This window comes from Hemitrygon akajei, chromosome 15, assembly GCF_048418815.1.
Source record: "Hemitrygon akajei chromosome 15, sHemAka1.3, whole genome shotgun sequence".
Taxonomy (NCBI): Eukaryota; Metazoa; Chordata; class Chondrichthyes; order Myliobatiformes; family Dasyatidae; genus Hemitrygon; species Hemitrygon akajei.
Window position 1 is genome coordinate 41,424,718 of NC_133138.1, and position 23,201 is coordinate 41,447,918.

At 42.2% G+C, this 23,201-nt stretch overlaps 1 protein-coding gene across 1 annotated transcript in view; it reads right to left on the reverse strand.

Annotated features, from left to right (window-relative positions):
• Positions 1 to 22,806, reverse strand: part of LOC140739585 (RYamide receptor-like) — a 70,654-nt gene extending 47,848 nt beyond the window's left edge. The window contains exon 1 of the mRNA XM_073067983.1: positions 22,755 to 22,806. The gene's annotated coding sequence lies outside the window, so the exon portion shown is untranslated. The remainder of the gene's footprint in view (positions 1 to 22,754) is intronic.
• Between the last annotated feature and the right edge of the window lie 395 nt (positions 22,807 to 23,201).

Here is a 23,201-nt window from a genome sequence, read left to right on the forward strand (position 1 = left end):
ATCTGTGGGGTTTATCCCTACCACCACCGCAGGGTCAGTACATTCAGTAGCAGCATTCCCCACATGCTTTCTTGTGGCGCGTCCCTTTAAGGACTGGATGCCAAGTTTACCCCCACTAGGTTACATGATAACTGCAAGAGTTTACAAAACGTCAGAAGGAAAAGTCATTTCCCAAAATACAATGACAGCCTCAAAGCAGTGTTACACAAAGAAATCTGACAATGTTGTTCTGTGACATTGAACTTCACAAAATGGAACTTACTGTAGTTCTCATAACATGTTCACAAAACAGCTTTGGGGCAGCTTGCAGCGCCGTTTTAAAGCAAAAACGAAGTATTGTGGGGCAATTCCTGGACCAGAGTCTTTGTGTTGCTTTTGTCATGCTCTGCCTTTGCTCTGGCTATGTCTTTTCTGCCTGCCCTGTTTGTATCATACGAAAGCAAATCTGGCCCAATTCATCATGCGACACCTGAAGCCAGTCCCACACAGAATAAAGAATCTAAGGTGCCTTCATTTGTCGGGTCATCACACCTGGGTGCTGACCCGACCCTGTGGTGCCTAACACTCCCCCCGAATCACCTGTAATACTCAGCCCCAAGCTTCCGGTAATGAAGTGCTGTCAGTGCCGTTGGTGTTTCATGAACAAAGTGCAGTGCTGTAGGAAGTGCTCCCTGACTGTGGAGGCACAACCTTGATTCCAGGAGCTGTTTCGACAATCTGCAATCGGTTCTGAGACTGTCCTGATGTCCGCAGAACAGCTCCTTAGCTGATGACAACTGTGTTACGTTCCATATAACTGCTCAATGATTTTCATATTCTGGCGCCTGGAGATCACATTTATCTCGTAGGGCTGAAAATTCCATTGTACGCTGGATGTTCCTAGGTCCACATCCAATGCAGGTGACCAGTCAGAAGAGCTGACCGGGATTGAGACCTGAAGCAGCCAGTCCAGCTTTGCACTTAGCAGGACTTCATGCAGAAATGATCATTGACACCTCATAGGACACACCATCTCAGTACAGGCCCTTCGGCCCACAATGTTGTACTGACCTTTTTACCTACTCTAAGATCAGTCTAACCCTTCCTCTTACATTGGCCTCTATTTTTTTATCATCCATATGCCCCTAATATACCTACCTCTACCAACACCATACTCTGGGTAAAATAAATTTTGAATGTTATAGTGCTGGAACAACAAAGATGCCTGAGTCAGACTAGTTTATATGCCTAGTAACATAGGTTAATGTAGCTTATATCACAAGCTTGATCATGAAGTTGGGCTTTGAGCTCAGTCTTAAAGGAGAAAAAGTTAAGTGGAAAAGCAGAAACAGAAAAAATTCTGCAGATGTGGAAATCCAAAGCAACACACACGAAATGCTGGAGGAACTCAGCTGGTCAGGTGGTATCCGTGGAAATGAACAATCAGTCAACGTTTTGGGTGAAGACTCTTCATCAGGACTGGAAAGGAAGGAGGAAGACACCAGAATAAAAAGGTGGGGGGAGGGAGGGGAGAAGGATAGCTAGAAGCTGATGGAGGATGCCAGGTGGGTGGGAGAGGTACAGGGCTGGAGAAGGAACAATGCAAGAGTGGACCATTGGAGGAAGGGCTGGAGGAAGGGAGCTGATTGAAGGTGAGAAGATGTAAAAGGCCAAAGTGGAGAATAGAAGAAGAGGGGAGGGGGAGGGAATTTTTTTTTTTACCAGAAGGAGAAATTGATATTTATACCATCAGGCTGGAGGCTACCCAGAGAGAATATAAGGTATTTTGCTCCTTCACCCAGAGGGTGGCCTCACCATGGCACAAGAGGTGGCCATGGACCGACATGGCAGAACAGGAATGGGAATTGTTTCACTTTTGGCGGATGGAGCGGAGGTACTCGATGAAACGGTCCCCCAATCTGTGATGGGTCTCACCAATATCGAGGAGGCTGCATTGGGAGCACTGGATGCAGTAGATGGCCCGTAGCAAGATTCGCAGGTGAAGTGTGGCCTCACTTGGAAGGATCGTTTGGGGCCCTGAATGGAGGTGAGGGAAGAGGTGTATAGGAATGCATAACATTTCTGTCGTTGCATGGTTAAGTGCTGGGTAGGGAGATTAGTGGAGAGGGATGAATGGACAAGGGGTTCCTGGAGGGAGTGGAAAAGCAGTTGGTTTCAAGTTGGAATAAAATAGTTTGTGGAGGCACAACAGGCTTCACCTTGTTAAAAAAAATACTTCAATGCAACTTCAACATAGTTTTTTTTGGCTGCCTTCTATAAAAGTGAAAATAAATCCAGAAACTCACATTTTGCTGCACAACATACGAAGTTAGTTGAATGTCATTGGTAATCAATGCCTGCACGTTAAGTTACAACGTTTCAAAGAATGAAACCCAATTTGCAGAATGGTGGACACATAGCATGAAAGAAGAAAAGAAATAAATTGTTCTCCTCACTGAGGAGAGCAGCTAATTAGCCTTTTATCATTCTAGCTGGATCCACAGAGTACACCAGGCAAAGTACCACACACAAAGGAACAAGCCTTTAGATGCTGAATCACTGCCATGGAATAATACTGCCCACCTAGCTGCCTTGAAGCCATCACTTTCTTTCGGTTTGAAGATCAAGATAATTTTTCCCATCTTTGAGGTTACCAGCAGAGACACTACACTTAAAGCTGGCTCCATTAAGCTTATGACACCATTACATTGCATCAGGCTCATACAAAGTTGTTAAAATGTCTTAGGTCACAAATGTATAAGAAATCACAAAGAATTCTGTCAAATTTCAAGACATGAAAATTACAGAGTCTACCTAATAGTAACAAGCAATGGCTAGTATAGTGATGCACAGATTACCTCTGTACTTTTCACTATATTTTCAACATCGTGGAAACTGTGTTCCTACTAAACACAGGTTATCCTGATTGCCTTCACATACTACCTTTTCCGATTTTCCATTTCAGACTACTAGGACAATTCAAGGTGAAGAGCCTTCCATGTTTAATGGCGGTTGGCAGACCAACCTAAGGTACATTACTGCCCCCTACTGAGCTGGAGTGCAGAGCAAAGAGTCAGGAAGTACGCCCCTCCCCCCAAAAATCTCAGCTAATATCTAAAAGCCTAATACTTCTCCGAAAGTCAAATATGCACTTACATATATTATTGTACAATGTCCTGTGTATGTTACTCAAAATGGCTTCTTTGGTTTGTTAAGAGTAGGAATGCTTCTTTGTCTGATAAGTGTTTCTCTCGCAGTTGTTTAGCTTTAGACTTGCTGATATGGGGATTGTATTCATTTGTTAACCAATGGGGAATGTTATTTTGTCTTGTGAGACTGGGAACTTGGGGGGGGGGGGGGGGGTTTCGCGGTCTTTTGGGGAGAATCGAGAGGAAGACGCCGAGGAAGGTGGACGTGCGCTGCACTGCTTGGTTGACCACCGGGGGTGGTCCCAGGTGTGAAGACATGGAGGTCGGAGGCAAGCGATGAGGGGTTGAATGGTTCGATGGTTGAGCTCCAACGATGTGCACTAAACTGACTGAACTTTGATAAGTTGGCGCCTTTTGTTTTATTTCTTTCCTTTCATATATATTGTATTGCCTAGTACTCTTTTAGTTTTAGTAAACTCTTTAAAGTGTATTTCATAACGGTATCTGGTGTGAATTTGATACTGTGTGCGGGCGCGAGGCATAAACTTGATTCTCACAGCACCTGCATGTACGGGAGGTGGGGGGTGGTGTGTGGCTGGATCTCCTTTTCCCCTAGACATATACCAGCCTGTTGGGTGAGTGTTACATTATGATGGCAGGTGATATCTAACAGACCGTCTGTGGTAAACTGGTCTGTACCAAAGATCTCAATTTAGCAATTAGATGTTTCCTTTGCACCTCATGGGATCTGCATTCTAACAGTTTACACTACGCTAATGCTTGCCAAGTCACTACAAAGGCCTAATTCATGCATATTAGTTCTGAACAAGGATTAACATGGTATGTCCAATACATTAACCTGTATGTACATCTTCTTCCCTCCTGTTGTACTCATATCCCAGTGAGTTCCTACCCTCCTTTGAACTTTATATCAATGCTGTCCTTTCTTTCCCTTGTTGCCCAGAGATCAAATAGATGTTTCAATTATGGCTTTCACCTCCTCTTTATTCAAAGACATCACTACATTTACACTCTTAATTTTAAGTTATTACTTTCTGCCACTTCATTTCCTTCAACCCCAAAATAGACAGGGATCAGAAGAAATGGACAAATAAACCTAGACCCTGCAACCTCAGCAGATGTCCATTCTCTAGAAGAATGTCTGACCTACAATTTGATGTACCTTTCACAAAATGCCACGCAATTTGAAGGCGGAGCTTAGGAGGAGTAATAGCGCCTAACAGCGACTCCTTTGCTTGCATCTTTGGAAACAGCTCTGTTTCTACCTTTAATATCTTTATTTTTCCCTTTCAGGGTTCTTTTGAAGACCCTGACCTGGAGTTACACGCCGACTTCGGTTCTTTGTGGGAATGGGACCCATTCTCGGGGTTCCACGACTGGCCATTATTCGACATGCCAAGGGTTTGGCCTGAGAGTCTTGATCATGTTTGGAAGCCTAAGATCTCAGGGCTCTGGAGACGGGCAGATCGAGGGTCGGTGTCACGGCAGGAGACTCCTGTGTCATCGGGGAGGCCAGAAAATCTTTTGCTGTGGGCCCGAAGACCAGAGGTCTTTCCGATCTTCGGACACAGAGCTCGAAAAAAGCGACGAAACGGACTTTTAACATCATAAACCAGCAGGTTGTTGTTATGTCTCCCACTCGCTGTGAAAATGGGGGACACCTCCTTCTCCCTTGCCAGGAAGAGAGAGAGAACGTGTGGTTTGTTGAATGTTGGATGAAATGTGAAGCCTTTGGAGTAACTTTGGTCTGTGTCTTTGCTATTGCTTAGCTCACGCTTGGGCTCGGTATCAATGCACTTTTTTTTGCTGATGGGGGAGAGGGGATCATTGCTTGCTGCCACTTATGTGTGGGAGGGGGGAGCTGGGGGGACTTTGGGGTTCTCACGTTTAACTGCCGTTCATTCTTTGGGGCACTTCTCTGTTTTTGCGGATGTTTGCGAAGAAAAAGCATTTCAGGATGTATATTGTATACAGTTCTCTGACATTAAATTCAACCTTTGAATCTTTGAATTAGGCTTTTAGCTTGAATCAGAATCAGGTTTATTATCACCGACATGTGATGTGAAATTTGTTAACTTAGCAGCAACAGTTCAATACAATACATAATCTAGCAGAGAGAGAAAAAAATAATAAAATAAAAATAATAATAATAAGTAAATCAATTATGTTTATTGAATAGATTTTAAAAAGTGCAAGAATGGAAATACTGTACATTAAAAAAAAGTGAGGTCGTGTCCAAAGATTCAATATCCACTTTGGAATCGGATGGCTGAGGGGAAGAAGCTGTTCCTGAATCGCTGAGTGTGTGCCTTCGGGCTTCTGTACCTCCTACCTGATGGTACCAGTGAGAATCAATTGCATCTCAGCTGGATATACATATTATCAGGCCTGTATCTTATAAAAGGGAAGACAACAAACAGTTTACTTATTCGCAGATTTCATGATGCCAATGGAAAGTATAATTCATATTTATACCTAATCTACTCGACTGAGAGAACAAAAGCTGTTACCTTCCTATTCCAACACACACAAAATACTGGAGGAACTCAGCAGGTCAGACAGCATTCATGGAAATGACCAAACAGTCAAAGTTTCAGGCTGAGACCCTTCTTCAGGATTGGAAAGGAAGGGGGAAGACACCAGAATTAAAAGATGGGGGGAGGGACAGGAGGACAGCTAGAAGGTGATAGGTGAATCCAGGTGAGTAGGAAAGGTAGAGGGCTGGAGAGGGAGGAATCTGATAGGAGAGGAGAGTGGACCATTGGAGAAAGGGAAGGAGGACGGGCACCAGGGGGAGGTGACAGGCAGGGGAGAGGAGATAAGGGGCCAGAGTGGGAAGAGAAGAAGAGGGGAGGGAGAGGGAATTTTTTTTCTGGAAAGAGAAATTGATATTCCTGCCATCAGGTTGGAGGTTATCCAGATGGAACATAAGGTGTTGCTCCTCCACCCTCACCATGGCACAAGAAGAGACCGTGGGCCGACATGTCAGATTGGGAATCGGAATCATAAATAAAACATTTGGCCACTGGGAAGTTCTGCTTTTGGCGGATGGAGCGGAAGTACCTGACGAAGAGGTCCCCCAATTTATAACGGGTCTCACCTGAGGCAGCTTCAGGAGCACCAGACACAAGGACGGCCCCAGCAGATTCACAGGTGAAGTGTTGCCACACCTGGAAGGACTGTCTGGGTCCCTGAATGCAGGTGAGGGAAGAGGTGACTGGGCAGTTGTAGCACTTTGGCCACTTGCAGGAATAAGTACCGGGAGGGAGATTAGCGGGGGGGGGGGGGGGGGGGATGAATGGATAAGAGAATCACAACGGGAGCAATCCCTGCAGAGAGGGGGGAGATAAAGCCACATACACAAGTATGCTTGGCAGTAGGGTCCCTTTGGAGATCATAGGTTGATAGGTGAGGACAAGAGGAACTCTATCACTGTTCAGGTGGCAGGAAGATGGGGTGAGCAGAGATGTACGGGAAATAGAAGAGATCCAGGTGAGGGCAGCATCAATGGTGGAGGAAGAGAAACCTTGTTCTTTGAAGAAGGAGGACAACTCTGATGTCCTGGAAAGGAAGCCACGTCCTAGGAACAGATGCATTGGAGACAAAGGCAAAGGAATATCATTTTTACAGGAGACAGGGTAGGAAGAGGTTTAATCAACTTAATTGTAGGACACAGAAGATAGGATGGGACGAGGGTCTTGGCCCGAAACATCGACTTTTTATTCATTTCCATGGATACTGCCTGACCTGCTGAGTTTCTCCAGCATTTTGTGTGTGTTGCTTTGGATTTCCAGCAGCTCAGAATTTCACCTGTTCATAATTTTAAGTAGCTGTTTTAACAGATGTCAAAACCAAGAACGAATCAGAGGTCAGTGGCACAAAATCAGAGCTTACTTCTTTGGCCAGTTCCAAGGCTAAAATGATAGCAACCATCTCAGTTGAGAAAACAGATACTTTGTCAGATGATCTTTTCTTAATAGTCACCTGAAACTTTAAAGCATAGACAAAAACACCTGAATGACGTGCCATTGAATCTTTTTTAAAAAGCATCTGTATAGATATGTAAGAAACAATAATATCTTCCTCGCACTTATTGCTGAATCTCCTGTGCCATCGATATAGAATCAATTTTCATCCTAATTGTTTCTTGAAAGCTTAAATCATCCACAGGCAAAGGGAAAAACCATGCAGGAGTGACAGAAAGGGGTACTCCGGGACCATAATCCACATTAAACAACCCAAGATTTGGTGCCATTTATTTCCCATCCACACAAAACTGAAGACGTTACAAATGAAGTACTCCCAACACTCTACTAATGTTGCCAATATTGGATGGCCCAGCCTTCCCCTGTAGACCATATATAACCATATAACAATTACAGCATGGAAACAGGCCATCTCAGCCCTTCTCGTCCATGCTGATGCTTACACTCACCTACTCCCACTGGCCCGCACTCAGCCCATAACCCTCCATTCCTTTCCTGTCCATATACCTATCCAATTTTACTTTAAATGACAATACCAAACCTGCCTCTACTGGTTCTACTGGAAGCTCATTCCACACCGCTACCACTCTCTGAGTAAAGAAATTCCCCCTCATGTTACCCTTAAACTTTTACCCCCTAACTCTCAAATCATGTCCTCTTGTTTGAATCTCCCCTACTCTCAATGGAAAAAGCCTATCCATGTGAACTCGATCTATCCCCCTCATTATTTTAAATACCTCTATCAAGTCCCCCCGTGAACCTTCTACATTCCAGAGAATAAAGACCTAACTTGTTCAACCTTTCCCTGTAACTTAGGTGCTGAAACCCAGGTAACATTCTAGTAAATCTCCTCTGTACTCTCTCTATTTTGTTGATATCTTTCCTATAATTCAGTGACCAGAACTGTACACAATACTCCAAATTCGGCCTTACCAATGCCTTGTACAATTTTAACATTACATCCCAACATTTATACTCAATGCTCTGATTTATAAAGGCCAGCATACCAAAAGCTTTCTTCACCACGCTATCCACATGAGATTCCACCTTCAGGGAACTATGCACCATTATTCCTAGATCACTCTGTTCTACTGCATTCTTTAATGCCCTACCATTTACAATGTATGTCCTATATGGATTATTCCTACCAAAATGTAGCACCTCACACTTACCAGCATTAAACTCCATCTGCCATCGTTCAGCCCACTCTTCTAATTGGCCTAAATCTCTCTGCAAGCTTTGAAAACCTACTTCATTATCCACAACACCACCTACTTTAGTATCATCTGCATACTTACTAATCCAATTTACAACCCCATCATCCAGATCATTAATGTATATGACAAACAACATTAGACCCAATACTGATCCCTGAGGCACACCACTGGTCACTGGCCTCCAACCTGACAAACAGTTATCCACCACTACTCTCTGACATCTCCCATCCAGCCACTGTTGAATCCATTTTACTACTTCAATAGTAATACCTAATGATTTTACTACGTCAATATTAATACCTAACATTCAGCCAGATACTCATTCCACCGAGATGTAACACTGAGCATCATAGGAAGTCATTCCTGCCTGTGGCCATCAAACTTTACAACTCCTCCCTCGGAGTGTCAGACACCCTGAGCCAATAGGCTGGTCCTGGACTTATTTCCACTTGGCATGATTAACTTATTATTATTTAATTATTTATGGTTTTATATTGCTATATTTCTACACTATTCTTGGTTGGTGCAGCTGTAACAAAACCCAATTTCCCTCAGGATCAATAAAGTATGTCTGTCTGTCTGTCTGTCTGATTAAACCTTCCTAACTAACCTTCCGTGCGGAACCTTGTCAAAGACCTTACTGAAGTCCATATAGACAACATCCACCGCTTTACCCTTGTCAACTTTCCTCGTAACCTCTTCAAAAAATTCAATAAGATTTGTCAAACATGACCTTCCATGCACAAATCCATGTTGACTGTTTCTAATCAGACCCTGTCTATCCAGATAATTATATATACCATCTCTAAGTATACTTTCCATTAAGTTACCCACCACTGACGTCAAACTGACAGGCCTATAATTGCTAGGTTTACTCTTAGAACCCTTTTTAAACAATGGAACCACATAGACTTTAGGCACCAATTGAATTGAAGCAACAATCAGCAGAATTCAATCAATAATGGATCTACACTTGGCTAATGATCCTTCTAAAAAAGCAAAAAAAGGATCATCCAATCCTGCCGAAGGGTCTCGGCCTGAAACGTCAACTGTACTTTATTCCATAGATGCAGCCTAGCCTGCTGAGCTCCTCCAGCATTTAGTGTGTGTTGCTTTTAAATAGTAATGTTGGATGTTCTTTCCAGTGCTAAGCATGTCTTCAGCTGTTTAATGTTAGCTGCAGTATTGCACTCCAATTTGGAGTTATTGGCATCAGATTTCTAGCTGACATTATGGAGATGGAAATTATCCATGCAGGAGTGTCTGTTGTGAAAAAGGATACAGGTCAGCACCTGGTGGAGCTCAACAGCAGGGCAGCACAGCCAGTTAGGTTCTTAGCTTGAATCAATTGCATCCCAGCTGGGTATGCATATTATTGGGCCTGTGACTTATAAAAGGGAAGCCAACAGACAACAGATTGTTTATTCACAGATTTCATAGTGCTTATGGAAAAATATAATCCATACTTGTCCCCAATCTACTCGTCCAAGAGAACAAAAGCTATAACCTTCCTAATCCAACACACCAAAAGTGCTGGAGGAACTCAGCAGGTCAGGCAGCGTTCATGGAAATGACCAAACAGTCAAAGTTTCGGGCTGAGACCCTTCTTCAGGATTGGAAAGGAAGGGGGAAGACACCAGAATAAAAAGATGGGGGAAAGGGAAGGGAAGGAGGATAGCTAGAAGGTGATATATGAAGCCAGGTGAGTAGGAAAGGATTGGAGAGGAAGGAATATGATAGGAGAGGAGAGTGGACCATAGGAGAAAGGGAAGGAGGAGGGGTACCAGGGGCAGGTGATATGCAAGCGAGAAGAGGTAAAAGGCTAGAGTGGGGAATAGAAGAAGAGGGGAGGGGGAGGAGAAATTAATATTCATGCCATTAGGTTGGAGGCTAACCAGGCAGAATATAAGATTGTGCTCATTGACCTTTAAGGTGGCCCTTCGTGGCACAAGAGGAGGCCATGGACAAACATTTTGGAATAGGAATGGGAATTGTAATTAAAATGTTTGGCTACCAGGAAATCCCACTTTTGGCCGATGGAACACTCACATTTGTACTCACACCATCTTCCCACCACCTTAACAGTGATACAGTTCCTCTTGCCCTTAACTACCACCCCATGACCCTCTGTATCCAACACATCATTCTCCACAACTTCCGCCATCTCCAAAGGGATCCTACCACCAAACCTATCTTCACCTTCCCCACAACCTGCTTCCTGCAGTGATCACTCCCTCCATGATTAACTTGTCCATTCATCCCTCCCCAGTATCTCCCTCCTGGTACTTATCCCTGCAAGTGGCCAAAGTGCCATTCAGCTCCCCCCATCACCTCCATTCAGGGCCCCAAACAGTCCTTCCAGGTGAGGCAACACTTCACCTGCATACCTGCTGGGGTCGTCCATTGGGTCCAGTGCTTCTGATGCGGCCTCAGGTGAGACCCATTGTAAATTGAGGGACCACTTTGTCGAGTATCTCTGCTCAGCCGCCAAAAGCAGAACTTCCTGGTGGCTAAATATTTTAATTCTGACTCCAATTCCCACTCTGTCACATCGGTCCAGGGCCACCTCATGCCACGATGAATTCACCCTCACAGTGGAGGGGCAACACCTTCCATTCCCTCCCTGTTCCCTCTTCTTCCATTTCCTCACTCTGGCCTCTTATCTCTTCTCACCCGCCTGTTGCCTCCCCCTGGTGCCCCTCCTCCTTCCCTTTCTCCTATCAGTTTCTAGTCTTTTACCTTTCCTACCCTCCTGGCTTCACCTATCACCTAGCCATCCTTCCTCCCCTCCTCCCACCTTTTATTCTGCCATCTTCCCCCTTCCCTTCCAGAACTGAAGGGAATGGCCTGAAACGTCAACTGTCTGTCCACTTCCATGGAAGCTGCCTGGCCTGCTAAGTTCCTCCAGCACTTTTTGTGTGTTATTTTGGATTTCCAGCATCTTTAACCTTCCTATTCCCACTAGCTGGACTGCCCCACTGGCCTCTGGTTCTGAGCTTCAATGTGCTTTAAAGATTAAATATCATCAAAAGCTGCTGAATGTATTCTGAATATTTCAAGCTGAAAATACTGGTTCTCATGGTTAACAAAAAGAAGTTAGGTTATAATCATGAACCACTGAGGTGCCACATGTTTGTGACTTTCAGATTTCTTAAAACAAATTCCTACTATATTTTTGCTAAATTAAAGCAGCTTAAAATAAAACTCTTAATTTAACATTACCAAAAACCTGACGATTAGTATTCCTTAAGGTAGAAATGTGACTGCACTCGGTAGTCAGCTTTTCTGGCAATTGATGAATTAAGGAAGACTGTTGAAGAGTAGTACAGCTAAAGGATAATCTCTGTAACATCTTCATGGAGTGGTTCACGCACACTAATACCGGAACATGACGAGTCATGTTACAAGAGCTGTCAGAGGAGCAAAGGTGTCCATCTTAATGTAATTCCAGACTGTTCATACATTGAGCTACACACCAAAAGAGAAGCTTTTGTAATATAAGTGGTGGAATTAATGTGGACTGAGACGGAATGCAAAGAGACTTGTGGGGAATGGTTATTTTTCAGATTGGAGGCTGCTCTGCAGTAAGGAAGATAGCGATAGACTTCAAGAGGAAGATTGTCAGACTGGTGTAATGGGTGGGCACATGGGAGATGAAATTGGACGTGGAATTAAATGTTCTTGGTATCATTTGAAGCTGGTGTGTGGGACTGAGTGGAATACTGATGCAGAGGCCTCACTGGCCTCCTTCCAATGTTGTGACAATTCAGTTCTTCCGGGAGAAAGTACATGTGTGAAATAAATAAAAATGGAGATTGATCAGAAGAATGCAGCAAGGGAAGAGAATGCGGAATAGTAATTGTGCAAGACAGTTAGGAGAATCGTGACTTGTTCATTGTTCTGTATTATGGCTTCATCAAACAGAATATCTAAATCTGCATGCAATAGCAAAATAGCACAATAAGCCTTAAAAGCAACACTTAGTGAAAAAGTTGAAATTTACACTGGCGTGCTGAAAGAACCCAGGGAAGGAATTTATGAATCTTTTACATCATTAGGATCAGGTCATTGAATATTATTAGAATGGAAGTAGCTAATAAAATGCCCATTTTCAAAAGAAGTTAGTTTTATATGTATCAGCCATCAGGATTAGTGGATGCACAGTTAAAATAGGAACATTAGGAAAGTTACAATCTGGGTTGTGACCAATATGGGCAGGGTGCAGGACAAGAAACCAAGCAGAATTAAGAGGCTGCAATCTAATTAAAGTCCTTAGTGGTCATTTAATGTAAAAGTTACAATTTTGAGCTTACAGAACATTATGGATTAACAGATATCAAAACCAAGGGTTTATAAAGGTCATGTGATCTCTGGGATGAAACCATGGCCTTGGGAAGATTTTTGTCCACGTGAGCTGCCACTTGTTCTGCTGGAGATGTTTTTTTTTAATCTGCTTTAGATCATCTTTTAATTATCAAACTGCATTACATATAGATGTCAAAATCATCATGCTCAATGCAATAGTCTTTAATCATTCATGCTAGAAATTGATCATTGTGATTATTGGGTAATTATCGCTTGTTGATCAGGTTGTACACACTTGGAGAAATGTTGAAGCTGTGGATCATTGGAACTCTCACACCATCCGGGTATGCAAAGCTTAAAATCCTGGTTTGATTGCTGGCAATGTTCTCTATTGATTGGAATTGGTATTGATGGTTAAGGTAGCTCTTAAGAGCTACAATTAATTTTTACTGTTATTCAGTCTTACTAGAATAACTTACATTTCAACAAATATTTTAATGTGCATGACGTGTAATTGGGAAGAACACAGACAATGTCTTTCAGATTTTTTTACATAGGGGTTTTATTGTTGCTTGTTATGTTATCAGGTGAATCATTGAAACAGCCTCTTACTGCCAATTGCATACATTCTTATTCATGGTTAATCAATTTCTTATTTGCAGAGTGAAGCATGGTCCTGTATTGGGTATGCACTTAAGAAGTAGAATCTGTTTAGTTAGAAATGGAATCAGGTTTATTATCGTTGACATATGTCACAAAATGTGTTGTTGTATGGCATGAGTATAGTGCAAGACAAAAATTACTGTGTTAGAATAAATAAATAAAGAGGTCAAAAGAGAAACAACAGTGCAGTGTTTATGTGTTCATGGACCTTTCAGAAAGCTGATAATGGGGAGTGGGGGGAGGAAGTTGTTCCTAAAACAATGAGCGTGGGTCTTCAGGCTCCTGTATCACATTCTGATGCTAGTAATGAGAAGAGGGCATGTCCTTGATGGCAAAAGTCCTTAATGTTGGACGTCATATTCTTGAGGCGCTGCCTCTTGAAGATGTCCTTGAAGGTGAGGAGGACTGTCTATGATGGGGCTGGCTGGGGCTATGGCTCAGAGGGAGGTACAGTGGCCCAGGTTTTGAAGCTTATTGAGGGGTACTGAGGGAAGGCTGAGCAGTAATCAACAAACAGCAGCCTGTGGTGGGTATTCCTCTTGTCCAGATGCAGTGAGTCAGTGAGATTGCTTTTGCTGTAGATCTGTTTTGGTGGCAGGCAAATTGCATTGAGTCCAGGTCCTTGTTCAAACAGGAGTTAATTCTCCTTAAGAAGAGTGGGAAGCAAAAGACAGGAAATTATAGGCCTGTTAGCCTGACTTCAGTAGTTGGCAAGATGTTTGAGTACATTATTAAGGATAATATTTTGGAGTTCTTTGAGGTACGTGATAAAACAGACTGAAGTCAGTATCAGTTTGTAAGCAGAAATATTGCCTGACAAATTTGTTGGAATTCTTTGAGGAAATAACAGGCAAGATAGACAGAGGAGAATCAGTGGATGTTGTTAACTTGGATTTGCAGAAGGCCTTTGACAAGATGTCACCCATGAGCCTGCTAATCAAGAGCCTATGGTATTACAGGAAAAATACTAGCATGGACAAATATTTGGCTGACTGGCAGGAGGTGAAGGGTAGGAATAAAGGAAGCCTTTTCTGGTTGGCTGCTGGTGACATAGTGTTCTACTGGGATCTAAGCTGGGTCTGCTACTTTTCACATTTCATGTTGGTGATCTGGATGGAGGAATTTATAGTTTTCTGGCCAGGTTTGCAGTTTATGCAAAGATGGGTGGAAGAGCAGGTAACATTGAGGAAGCAGGGAGTCTGCAGAGAGACTTACAGTAGACTGGGAGAACAGGCAAAGATGGAATGCAGGGTAGGGAAGAGTATGGTTGTGCATTTTGGTAGAAAAAGTAAAGTTTGGACTATTTTCTAAATGGAAGCAAATTCAGAAATCAGACATGCAAAGGGACTTGGGAGTCCTAGTGCAGGACTCCCTGAGGATTAACTTGTAGGTTGAGTAGTTAGAAAGGCAAATACAATGTCAGCATTCATTTCAAGAGGATGTAATGCTGAGGATCTATATGGAAACGGTCAGACCGCGCTTGGAGTTTTCGGCTCCATATGTAAAAAGGGATGTGCTGACACTGGAGCGTGTCCAGAGGAGGTTTATGAGGATTAGCCCAGTAGTGAAAGGGTTAACATATGAGACTATTTTGATGTCTCTGAGCCTGTAATTGTTGGGAGTTTTGAAGAATGAGGGAGGATCTAATTGAAATCTACTGACTATTAAAAGCCTAGTTAGGGTGGATGTGGAGAGGATGTTACCAAAAGAGGGAGAGTCTAGGACCAGAGGGCACAGCCTCAGAATAGACGGACATCTTTTAAAACAGAGATGAGGAGGAAGTTCCTTAGACAGAGGGTGGTGAATCATTGCCACAACCAACTGTGGAGGCCAATTCATTGGGAATATTTAAAGCGGAGGTTGATAGTTTCTTAAGTAGTAAGAGAGTCAAAGGTTACAGCGAGAAGGCAGGACATGGGGTTGAGGGGGATAAAGAAATCGTGATCAAATGCCGAAGCAGACTCGATGGGCCAAATGGCTAATTCTGCTCCTGCGTCTTATGGTTTTATGGTCTTGAACAGTCCAGCCTGTATTCTTGACAATCAACGCCTGCATAATTAGCTCATTATGTTCCAGACAACACTTACTGCTTTTTTTTTATTAAAGTAAATTAATTTATTTGCAGGTGGATGGTGTGCATGAACCATCACAAATCAAACTAATTCATATTTAAGAACCAAAAATTCTATTACATTTTACACAGCCCTTCTCTTCAGTTTTGCATTATATTTTTCACAATACAGTGTTAAAAGCCGCAGCACTATTCTAATCAAAGTTATGAATGCAGACTGCACACTTACAGACGTCATTACTGATTCCACTCTCTGGTGTTTTGTTATTCAAGGTTATTTTAATAATAAACCAAAATTGCTTTCTGATGTCAGCAATATTATTCTGGTATATAATTACAATTAACTGTTATCTTTGAGTATATTTGTTATAATTTGTCTTGCTACATTTACCAACATTGTCATGAAAATGTGAAATCAATATTTGCTGTAGAATTTCTGATAAAAGCATCGATAAAGTGAATTTCATATACTCCTATCATCTGGTTAGCTTTTGAACATGTGAAATTATAATCTATGTTTTAAGTTTTCCTCTGTTTCCTTCTTCATTCAACTAAAAGAGGTAACACTGACTCCAGAACCTCTCCATTAACTCACTTGTGGTAATTCTTTAAATCTGAGCACCGGTTTGTAATGAGAAGAACCAAGGTCAATCTGACATAGAAAGACAACATGCTGGAGATTCTCATGAGATTGGGCAGCTTCTGTGGAGGGAAATGCAAAAATAACAATGGCCTCTATCTAGAGGAAAGATGGAATATCTATGATGGGGTGAAAACCCAAACTTGTCTAGGTGACACAATGACTTAGGTGCTTCTTAAGAGTGAATGAGAAAAGAGAAGACACTTTGTTAGTTATCGCTGATTTTTCCAGAGAAGTATAAATGAAAGGTAAGGTTAGTTGAGTGAAAATAAACAATCCAACATATTGGAGCAGAGAGAAGCAGTTGATGGAAAATATATGCAGGAAATACTTAACAGATTAAGTGGCATCTGTGTATAGAAAAATCCGTGTTAATGTTACAGGTAGATGGCCTTGTATTACAAGTGGCCAAAAAAGGCTGGTTGTATGAAATTATTGAGTTGAGTCCTGAGAGATGCACCCCATCCTGTCAGACGTTAATGTGCTGTTTCTTGAGTTTATGTTGGGCTATGTTGAAGCAATGCAGAAGGCCAAGACAGAGAGGTAGAAGTTGTAGTGGATGGGATTTAATGTGCCATTGTAGACCAAACAAAGCACCTGCAGTTTTTTCATGAGAACATTTTATGAGTTTTGATAAAAATGTCGGTCGTATGAAATTGGATCACTCCTAAGCAAGAACACTAAACCTTCATTAGCACAAAAAATTCTGCAGATGCTGCAAGTTCACAGCAAAACACGCAAAATGCTGGAGGAACTCAGCAGATCAGGCAGCATTATTGAGGTGAATAAATGGTCAATGCTTTGGGCTGAGACCCTTCATCAGGACTGGAAAGAAGCCGAACTAAGAAGGAGTACTAGCTGGGAGGTGATAGGTGAAACCAGGTGAGGGGGCAAGAGGGGATCAAGTGAGAAGCCGGGAGGTGAACAGTTGTTGCCTGGTTAATCCATGCTTACTTATGTCAGCATAAATCAGATTCAGTGTCGACAAATTTGGTTCACAAATGCCAGTGAAAGTTTTGGATGGGCAACATTGCCTTTATATTGTTAATGTGTGATCATAATGATGAAAGATTCAACATTCTTTTCCTGAAATTCAATTTCAACTTTCTTAGATGTTCCATCCTTTAAATTATGCTCTTCCATTCTACAGTACAGTTTGGTCCCAACCTTGCTGGGCTCAGACAGGATAAGGTGACTCGCAATGTATGTCTGCTTTGAGAGAGGGAATGCCTGTGCACCTTTGGATTGTTCACATTGTTACCCTAAGACCACTAAGGATGTTACACATACAAGAGGTTTGAAAGCACCTGTAGGATCTTTAACATGCATCCATCCCTTACAATAATAAATATTCGGCCCATGTCCTGTACCTGTTTGGGTCTGCAATCACCAGTTCAATGCTCTCTTTTTTATCTTTATCTTTCTAGAATCCAAGATTGAGCCACCGCTCAGGATAACACAACAGCACAACAAGAGAGGAGAAGATACGCCATGCCAAACGAGCATCATCGTTTCACTGAATGGTTACTGAAGCCAGTAGGTCTGTTGGGTCCATTCAGCTCAATGTTAACACAAAATATAAAGTTACAGAATTGAAATCTTCTGCCATTGACAGTACAGTGATGGAAATCTTTTGGATGATAATTAAATATCTGATGTAGAAATCTTCATCAGAGCACTTCTCTAAGAATCCCAATGAAGGTATTGAATTGAATTGACTTTATTACTTACATCCTTTATATACATGAGGAGTAAAAATCTTTACATTACCTCTCCATCTAAATGTGCAATGTGCAATTTATAGTAATTTATAATAAATAGTATGTATAACAGGATAGTCAATATAACATAGAAATAACATTGATTGGACTAAATAATTCCACTGATTGATAGGCTGAGAAAACCTTACAAGCAGAGTGAGTGAACATGTTGGTGTGGTGTCCTGATGAAGGGTCTCGGGCCGAAACGTCGACAGTGCTTCTCCCTATAGATGCCGCCTGGCCTGCTGCATTCCACCAGCATTTTGTGTGTGTTAGATGTTGGTGCCTTTGATTAGTTCAGAACAATTATTGTGTAGAAACTTCTCCGAGATAAATGATCAATTCCTACACTGTATTTTGTTTGTGTTTCATTGATAGACAAGGAGTGCTTAGTGCCTCGTGGACTACATTGATGACAGCAATGGTGCTGCTTCATGAGCCCATGCTGAGCTTGCCAATTTCATCAATCTTGCTTCCACCCTGCCCTTAAGTTCACTTGGTCCATTTCTGACACCTCCCTCCCCTTTCTCGATCTCTCTGTCTACATCTCTGGCAACAAACTGTCAACCAACATCTTTTATTGATTCCCATGGCAATCTTGATGATAACTCTTCTCAACCTGTCTCCAGTAAAAATACTATTCCCTTTTCACAGTTCCTTTGTCTCCACCACATCTGTTCCCAGGATGAGGCTTTCATTTCCAGGACATCAGAGTTGTCCTCCTTCTTCAAAGAACATGGTTTCCCTTCCTCCACCATTGATTCCACCTCACCTGCATCTCCTCCATTTCCCAGACATCTGTGCTCACCCTATCTTCCCGCCACCTTAACGGTGATAGAGTTCCTCCTGTACTCAGCTACCAGCCCATGAGCTTTCACATCCAGCACATCATTCTCCTCAACTTCCGCCATCTTCAATGGGATCCTACCACCAAACACATCTTAACTTCCCTCTCCCTACTCTCACTTTCCACGGGGACCCTCCCTCCACGATTCCCTTGTCAATTTGTCCCTCCCCACTACTGTCCCTCCTGCCATATATTCCTGCAAGTGACAGAAGAGTTACACCTGTCCATTCACTTCCTCCCTCAACTGCATTCAGGGCCCTAAACAGTCCTTCCAGGTGAGGCAACACCTCATCTGTGAATCTGTTGGGTTCATCTATTTTAACTCGTATCCCTGTTCCAGTTCTGCCATGCTGGTCCTTGACTTCTTCTTCTAGCACGATCAGGCCACTCTCCGGCTGGAGGATCAACACTTCATATTCCGTCTGGGCAGCCTCCAACCTGATGGCCTGAACATCAGTTTTCCTTCCGGTAATATATATTTTTGCTTTTTTTCCATTCCCCCTTCCCTCTTCCTCTATTCCTCACTCTGACCTCATGCCTCTTCTCCTCACTGCCCCTCCTTCTTCCCTTTCTGCTCCCCTGTATCTGTACCACTCACCTGGCTTCACCTGTCACTTCCTAGCTTGCCCTCCTTCTCCCTCCTCCCTCTTTTTTTATTCTGGCATCTTCCCCTTTCCTTTCCAGTCCTGATGAAGGGTCTCGGCCTGAAACATTGACTGTTTATTCTGTTCCGTTGATGCTTCCTGACCTGCTGAGCTCCTCCAGCATTTTGTGTGTGTTGCTTGTGGTCACCTTTGCCTAACTTTATTGCTACTTTCATAGTTCACTTTAGTTATGACTTTCAGAAACAATGACTGATGAAGTCATTTACTCAGCATGGGACCTTGGCACTTGAATACCAAATCAAGGCAGTGTTATGACAGGCCAAATTTCCCCACTTATTTCTCCTCTGCCTGGGCACCCAACCTTTGAATTGGATTTGTTACGAGAACCTCCAATCAAAAGATACACTCTAACAGAATCCCTGTCGAAAACTGTCCTTATTGCTGCCTTCCAATACAACCCACTACATCAGTTCCTCTGCCTCCTCCACAATGTTTAGATCCATTGTCTTCCTGCTGAAGGACCTCTCTGAAGAGTACCTTAAGGCATCTCTGGGTTTTGGACCCCACAATAGGATCCTGAGAAATCCTTCTGGCATTTTCCAACAGGCCCTTGGTGGTCCCATGGCAATAGTTTGGGCGACTTATCTAAGAAAGTGCTGCCACTGGAGCATGTCCAAAGGAGGTTTATGAGAATGATCCCAGGTATGAAAGGGTTAATGTTTGTGGAGCATTTGATGACTCTGGGCCTGTACTTGCTGGAGGTTAGAAAAATGAGGGGGATCTCATTATTAAATATTGAAAGGACTAGATAAAGCAAACCGATCACAATTAGGGAAAATCTGCAGATGCTGGAAATCTAAACAATACACAAAATGCTGGAGGAACTCAGCAGGCCAGGCAGCACCTGTATAGTTGATGTTTCATGCTGAGACCTTTCATCAGGACTGGTGGAAAAAAATGAAAAGTCAGAGTTAAATTCCTTCTTACTTTGACTCCTCATCTTTTTTTCTCCATTCCTGATGTAGGGTCTCGGCCCGAATCATCGACTGTACTCTTTTTCATAGATTCTGCCTGGCCTGCTGAGTTCCTCCAGCATTTTGTGTGTGTTGTCTAGATACAGCTGACTTTGAGAAGATGTTCCCAATAATGGGGGAGTCTAGCCTAGCACAGCCTCAGAATACAAGAATATCCCTTTAGAGCAGAGATGAAGAGCAATTTCTTCAGCCTGAGGGTGGTGAATCAATGGAATTCATTGCTGCAGACAGCCATGGAGGCAAAGACATTGGGTATATTTAAAGCAGGAGGCTGATAGGTTCTTGATTGTAAGGGCGTCAAACGTTACAGGGAGAAAGCACGATCGAATGGCAGAGCACAGTTAATGGATCGAATGGTCTAATTCTGCTCCTATGTTTTAATGGCAGTATATAGTATTCAGCCGTATTAGCCGGAGCATAGACAGGTATCTGAAATCACACAACTCCAGCAAACCAGGTTGAATCTTGATCTCTGTGTGTAGTTTTCATGACTTCTTTGTGATGTGGAACCTTGCACACTAGAGCAGCAAGGTCCTCCTGTTTCCCTTTGGATTTTGGCAAAAAGGAATATACTAGTTGATTCCCTTTGATTACCGGTAGCTTTGGTGACCCACTTTATACAATCGTGATGCCCCGACTACAAGATATTGAAAAATATTTCTATCTCTGGTCCAGAGGGAGACAAGTTAATAAAATTTTATTGCAGTGGTCACCTTGAAAGCAGTTCTTGGTTTGTTTCAAGGTTGCAATTTTGCCAGTAGCTGTTCTCAATTTGGAAATACTGTACTTGTCACACAAAGTTGTTCATTGTGCTTTAGATTAGAGAATTTCCATAAAAAACATGGGCTGAGAGCAATGTCTGGCCCTTTTGCTCATTTTTCCAGATGTTATCCTGCTAAATGTGCCCTGTCATTCTCCCAGCCATGTTAAACTACACGGGAGTGGGTGGGGTGGGGGTGGTTACTGATGTCAGCACTCATCTTGGGAACAAATGGTTGCTTGGATGAATGTTGCATCTTTGGGACAAGTGGTTTGTGGAGAAGCCCAAAGTCAGCATATATCCTTCAACACCCCCGGCAGAACCTGTCCAGTTAGAATTCGGACCGTAACAGCAAGAACTGTCAGAAAAATAACCAGTCTGAGAAGGATTTAGTAAACGGGAATGGCAGTGGCGAGGAAGAAGTGTTGGAAGCTCTTCCTCCTGCTGGATGTGAATTTAATTGAGAGAAGTTTTTAGCAAAGCGTGCTGAGCTCCACAGTATGGCACTGACACTGCACACTTACTGACAGCAGCAATTGCCTCACCTTCATAAGATTAGCACAAGTGCTAATTACCTCACGTGCCATGGCCACTAATTTGGTGCTTAAAACAAGCGGTTCAGATTTCATGATCATGTTGTCTTTATGAACAACAAAGAAAATAATGATCAGATGCATAAACAAGACACCAATCATTGAACACTCATTCATTACTCAAGAGTATTGTTCTCATCTACGTTTGTTTGAATAAAGTGTATTCCATCCATTTCTTTTGGAACTGGTGATAATTTCCGTATATTATTTGCTGTGAATGTTTCTGAAATATGCAACTAACTATAGAGGATACCGCATTTCCTGTTCCCAATTTGTGTGTACTTATCTATAATTCTACTGTAATTTTCAACCAGCAACGATGTTTTTTTTAAAACCTTACTTATTTCAGGGCTTGTGTAAGCACCAGTCTGAGATCAACTCCATCACTTTAACTCTATCACAGACCAAAGAGCTGAGTGCCAGCCTCCTCGCAGAAATGTTACTTTTACTTCTGAGGCCATAGATGGTGATTTTGACAAATCTTAAAATTACCGTATAATTTGTCAAATGGAATGCAATCAGCATTTTCATCTTTTGATAAGAGATGAAAGGTGGCAAAAATGAAATCGGTCACTCAGCTGCAGTAATGAGCTCGAACTGAAAATCAGAAGCTAAAGACCCCAGTAATTGAGTAAATTGTGTTCTGCAATTTACTCGAGATTTTTGGAGATAATAGTCCATAATTCACTTGGTTATAATCATGTTCATAGCTAAATCCTGTTTGAAATGGAATTATAAGTTTTTATGCATGTTCTACAGACTGAAATCCACAATGCTGTTCCCTCTCCTATTAAACCCATAAATAATGGTTTTGCTTACACCTAGAATAGTTATCCTGTTTTCATTTTGAAAAAGCAGATGTTTCCTGTGCATTAAAATCACATCTGTCTTTATCACACAAAGTATTGATCTCATTCAATTATTACCACTACAGCCACCCACTTAATTCTGCCGATATTGCAGTCCATTCAGTTTCAGTAGTAAGATACAACCCACCAGAACACGTATAATCTGTTAACAGCATTACCATCATTGCTTATCCTAAATCTTCAGCTTCATTTGTTCTAATGGATATATCAAGAGAAAGAATTCACATAAAAGAAGATGGGACAAATGTACTTTACCTTGGTGCTGGCTCGAGCTGAATGGTTTGATCTGTGGCTCTGTTCTGAGCTTTCATTTCTTACGCCCTTATACAAATCACAGACGAGTGTGCTGTCCATCACACTATAGAAAGTCATTCACAGCCAATCAGCTATTCCACCACCATCCTGTATTTTCTGATTTGCAGCTGTTTATTGATTGTTTTTCGCACTCTTCTCATTGTTTAGCCTCTTGCCTTTCTGTTACCTGTTTGAGTAATTTATTCATGTTCTTGATTTTGCCACATTTTTAAGTATTCCATATAATTTTACCTCGAACGTTAATTGGCATCAAAATTTCAATCATTAACTTGTTATCATCTTGTGCCAAGATATTTGATTTAGTTGTGGGAAGGGAAGAATTTCAAAAAATCACTTTCTTCCATTACGACTTACACAAACCCATTTTTAAATTACAACACATTTTAA